Raw genomic sequence first — 5609 nt, forward strand, 5'->3', positions numbered from 1 at the left:
TCTAACAAGTGACAATAATTCATTTATACATTGCTATGTTTGTTTCTTACTTTGTGTAAATCACCAATAGATATTTGTTGGAACTAAAAAAAACATTTTTAATGCTAAAAAAGTTGAAGTTGAGAATTTTCTAAAACTTGAGCTCTCAAAAGTCTGACTAGTGATTTCTTTTAACTTTCATTAATTTTTATTTTACACGGAAAAAGGGAAAGCCAAACAAATGCCGAGCGGTTGGGCCCTACCTCTTCATCACGTACCTTGTGTGTAGCTAACAGTTGCCACCCGTGCTTGCATGGGCACCCCACCACTCCTGCATACGGCACTGCCTCCTCGTGCCTCCTAGTGCCTGGCCCCCACCATGATGAGCATTCCCTGAAAAGGCGCGTCCCAGAGAAAAGGGAAAGCTAAAAAATGCCGCACGGGTGGGCCCTACCTCTTCATCTCGTACCACGTGTGTAGCCAACTGTTGCCACCCGTGCTTGCGTGGGAACCCCACCACTCCCACGTACGATGACGCCTCCCCGCGCCTCTCGCAAGTCTGGCCCCTACCATCACTAGAATTCCCTGAAAATGTGTGTCCCAACAACCCTACCCAGTGCGGGTGCAATAAACAATGGAGGAGTGTTTTCGAGCTCGAAGGTGCACGTGATCAGGTTACAAAAAAAACTCAACACACTTTTTCAAAAAAATGTGACAATAATTTTAAATATATACATTGATTGATGTAATAATATGTAAAAAAAAGGAATAGTAATATGTTTGATCTGTTATATTTCTGTATACATTGATTGTGGACTTCAGTGCAATGTAATCTTTCAACAAAAGTGACCTGCTGAAGATGACTTTCCTATGTTGCCCATGGTCTATGTATGTATAATTAGCTGTCTAGTTCATCTCGTAAATGAGGGGTTTTTATTTCCACAATCACCTTTTTATTCAACCATCGATGGTTGCAACAGCCCCCTGTAGTTCATTAGAGTTTTTTGCGTTCCCACCCTGAGCAGAGTATTGCCAGGTCTTAATTAGTTGCCATGTTAATGGGTTCAGACCTGAGAACAACAATTTTATATTATTTTTACTCTATAACTGATGTACAAGATCAAACTGCCATTCATCCAGATATGGTTTATGGTGATTGGTACTCCTTATAACTATTGTCGAAATTGATGTCAATTACACGTTTGGAATTCTTCAACGAAACGGAATTAATGAACTACAAGAGAATGTCAATTTCCTGGTTGGTTCATTTGGAAACGGAAACACTAATATTTTACAACCACAAGCTCCTTTTGTTCAAGCATCACTGGTTCATTAATGGTTTTTGCATGCCCACCGTGAGCAAACCACCACAAGGAGTTATGGAATGTAATTAGTTATCGTGCCAATGGGTTGAGACCTGCTTCCATTAGAACTATGGTTTTTTCATTATATAACTGATATACATCCAACAATCATTCATTTAGTTTCTATTTATGGTGATTGATCCCAACAAATAATATGCCAAAACAACAAAAACCATGATTAATTATGTTTGGAACTTATAAAATAGTCAAGGACCTTCATCCTCACCAAGCCACGGTTAGCTTAGCTTTCTTAAAACGCATGATGCAAACATTGCGTGCATACCCGTTCATGCACTCGATGCATGTTAGCTAAACATGTCTTCAATCCCACAAGTTGACTCCAACATGGCCTATGTAAGTATATTGTCTGGTCGACGAACAAGGAAAGGTGCAAGCAACTGAATCCTGCCAAGGCAAGGCCCAACCAAGCCCATAAGTTGACCGAGGCACTAGCCAGGTTTCAGGCATACGAAGCCATGCACGTCTGGGTTCTACCTCAAAATGACCCACATTTAGGTAAAAAAGGGCAAAACTTGACCAATCTCATAATCTAGTAGTCTAGGCTAGAATCCATCGATTTAGGCGACAATTAGGCAGGTTGTCTGGCTTCGGCCAAGTTTTTAGGCCAGCCACCTGTACTACGTGCCTAACACTACGCAGCTCTTCAGCCTGCACGCATGCTTGGGCCAACCATAATGGCCCAACAACCTTACTGTCATCTTGATGGTGGTTGTGGACATTGGCTTACCTAGTATCATGAAGTGCTTACTAGATGGTGGTGCTAACTCCGATATTCTTGATGGAGTGAGTCTTATATTGTTTCCTCTTCCTCTGCCTTCGTGAGCTACTTTTAATGCATATTCTCTATTGTTATTTGGTTGAATGTTTTTGCCTCATTGGGGACATGTAAGGTTCTAGGCAAAGACAAAGAGAAAGTAGACCCACATGTTTACATTGTACCATTATAAGGTTTTTCACTACTATGGTCAGTAGAGCTCTGTTGCAATTCTTCTAGGTGATGAACTTTCCATTTGCTACCCATTGAAGACTGGCATAGGGCTCTCTGCTATCCTTTGTTTTTTTAGCAGGAATCCTTAGTAATCTCCATCCTATATAATTATCTCTTTGCAGAGTGCCTTGCATAATTTTCATATATTGTTTATTTGTCAATCAAGAAACTCTCTAGCTTCATTGCCTTGCCAAGTAGACACATAATGCTAATTTTTGTAAAGATTTATTCTTCTATGTATGTTGTTGTGTTGATGGTATATTCCTTCTATTCCGTTTTGAAAAATTAATGCAATCTAAGAAACATTTGTATGAGCTTTGGATTAATATTTTATTATTTTTACAAGAGTTAACCTTACCAAAAACTAATTTACACACTTTATTTTTACAAGAGCTACCATGTGTCGGGTAGCCCACACGGTCGATTCTCACCAAAGTGTACTTTCCACTTTTTGAATGGTGCACATGATCCATACTTTTCTTTGGGGATACTTTCATTAAATGCATGTATCAAAATTTAGGAAATTTTGTTTTAGATTTTTGAATATTTAGATTTTAAAAATGAACTTAAAAAACATTTTTAATGTTAAAAAATTTAAAGTTGAGATTTTTTGAACTTGAACTTTCAAAATTCTGACTTGTCATATCTTTTAACTTCATTTTCTAAAACTTTACAAAAGAAAAGGGAAAGCTGGAAAATGTCACGCAGGTAGGCGCCACCTCTTCATCTGGTACCACATCTGTTGCCACTTGTTGCTGACGTGCCCCCTCCCCACACCACTCCTACGTACGACGACGGCTTCCGGTGCCTTCCACGTACCTGGCCCCACCATGACGACTCTACCATAGAAAAAGTATGTCCCAACAACCCTATCCAGCGCGGGTGCATTAAACAAGTGGAGGAGCGTATTCGTGCTCGAAGGTCCATGTGGTGAAGTTACCAAAGAACTCATTTACAGACTTTCTCCCAAAAAACATGACACTATTACTACATATACATTGCTTTATGTAATAATATGTCAAAAAGGTGCAGTAATATGTTTATTTTTTATTTTTTATACATCACCAATAAATATGTGTTGGGAACTAATTCACTTCTAAAACACTTGAGGTTGAGAATTTTCAAACTTGAACTTTCAAAAGTCCGACTTCATATTTCTTTTAACATTCATTATTTTTAACTTTACAGGGAAACAGGGAAGGCCAAAAAAATGTCGCGCGGGTGGGCCCTACCTCTTTATCCCGTACCACGTGTGTAGCCAACTATTGCCACCCGTGCTTGCGTGGGCACCCCACCGCTCCCGCGTACGACTTTGCCTCCCCACGCCTCCGAGTTCCTGGACCCCACCATGACGAGCGTTCCCCAAAAAGCGCGTCCCAACAACCCTACCCAGTGCAGATGCATTAAAGAGTGGAGGAGCATTTTTTAGCTTTTAATTTTTTAACCTTACATCGGAAAAGGGAAGCTAAAAAAAGTCGCGCGGGTGGCCGGCCGCTTCTACTGTGTGCCTAACGCTACGCAGCTTTCAGCATGCACGCATGCATGGGCAACCATAATGGCCCAACAAACTTAGTGTCATTTTGATGGTAGCAGTAGATATTGGCTTAGCTAGTAACATGAAGTGCTTACTAGATGCTAGTGCTGACATCGATATTCCTGATGTAGTGAGTCTTATATTGTTTCCTCCTCTTCCTTCATGATCTACTTTTAATTCATATTCTCTGTTGGTATTTGGCTGAATTTTTTGCCTCACCGGGGACATGTTAGGTTGATAGGTTCTAGGCAGAGAAAAAAATGAAAGTAGACCCACATGTTTATTGTGTACCATTATTAGGTTTTGCACAACTATGGTCAGTAGAGATTTTCTTCAGTTCTTCTAGGTGTTGAACTTTCCATTTGCTGCCCACGGAAGACTGGCATAGGGCTCTCTGCTCTTACTTGTTTTTGCAGGAACCCTTAGTAATCACCATCCTGTATAATTATCTCTTTGTAGAGTGCCTTGCTGAATTTTCATACATCTGTTTATTTGTCAATCGAGAAATTCTCCAGCTTCATTGCCTTGCCAAGTAGACACATAGTGCTAATTTTGGTAAAGACTTATTCTTCTATGTATGTTGTTGTGTTGATGACATATTCTCTCTATTCTACTTGACAAATCAATGCAATATAAGAAACGCATTTGTATGAGCTTTGGATTGATATTTTATTATTTTTACAGGAGTTAACCTTACAAAAAACTCATTTACACACTTTTTTCCAAAAAAGAACATGAAAATATTTCTACATATACATTGCTTTTGTGCTTCCAGGTGTTGGCTAGCCTGCACGGCCCATTCTTACCAAGTTGTACTTTCCACTTTTTGAATGGCGCACATGATCCATACTTTTCTTTGGGGACACTTTCAACAAGTGCATGTATGAAAATCCAGGAAATTTTGTTTTAGATTTTTGAACATTTGATTATTCAAAATGAACTTTAAAAACAATTTAATGTTAAAAAAATCAAGGTTGAGATTTTTTGAAACTTGAAAAAATTCCAACTTGTGATATTTTTTAACTTTCATTTTTTGTACTTTACACTAGAAACGGGAAAGTTGGGAAATGTCACGTACATAGGCCCCACCTCTTCATTCGGTACCGCATGTGTACCCAACTGTTACGGCACGTGCTTTTGTGCCCCTCCCCCACCCGTCCCGCGTACAACGATGGCTTCCGGTGCCTTCCATGTTCCTGGCCCCCATCATGGCAAGTGTGCCGCAAAAAAAGTTTGTCCGAACAACACTACCCAATGTGCTCTAATACGTCTCCAATGTATCTATAATTTTTTATTATTCCATGCTATTGTATTATCCATCTTGGATGTTTTATAAGCGTTAATATGCTATTTTATATCATTTTTTCGGACTAACCTATTAACCTAGTGCCCAGTGCCGGTTGCTGTTTTTTCCTTGTTTTTGTCTTTTACAGAAAATCAATACCAAACGGAGTCCAAACGGAACTTTTTGAGGACTTTTCTTGGACTATAAGACAACCACAATGCTTCGGGAAGAGGCCAAAAGACCCACGAGGGGCCACAAGCCCTAGGGGCGCGCCCCTAGTCTTGTGGGCCCCCTGGCTCTCCTAACCCTAATCGCTTCTCTATAAATACCAAAATATTCCCCTTACGTCAGAGGGCATACCAAAATATATTTCCACCTCCACAAGCTTCTATTCTCGTGAGATCACATCTTGGGGCCTTTTCCGGCACTCTGCTGGAG

This window comes from Aegilops tauschii, chromosome 2 (genome assembly GCF_002575655.3).
Source record: "Aegilops tauschii subsp. strangulata cultivar AL8/78 chromosome 2, Aet v6.0, whole genome shotgun sequence".
Classification (NCBI taxonomy): domain Eukaryota; kingdom Viridiplantae; phylum Streptophyta; class Magnoliopsida; order Poales; family Poaceae; genus Aegilops; species Aegilops tauschii.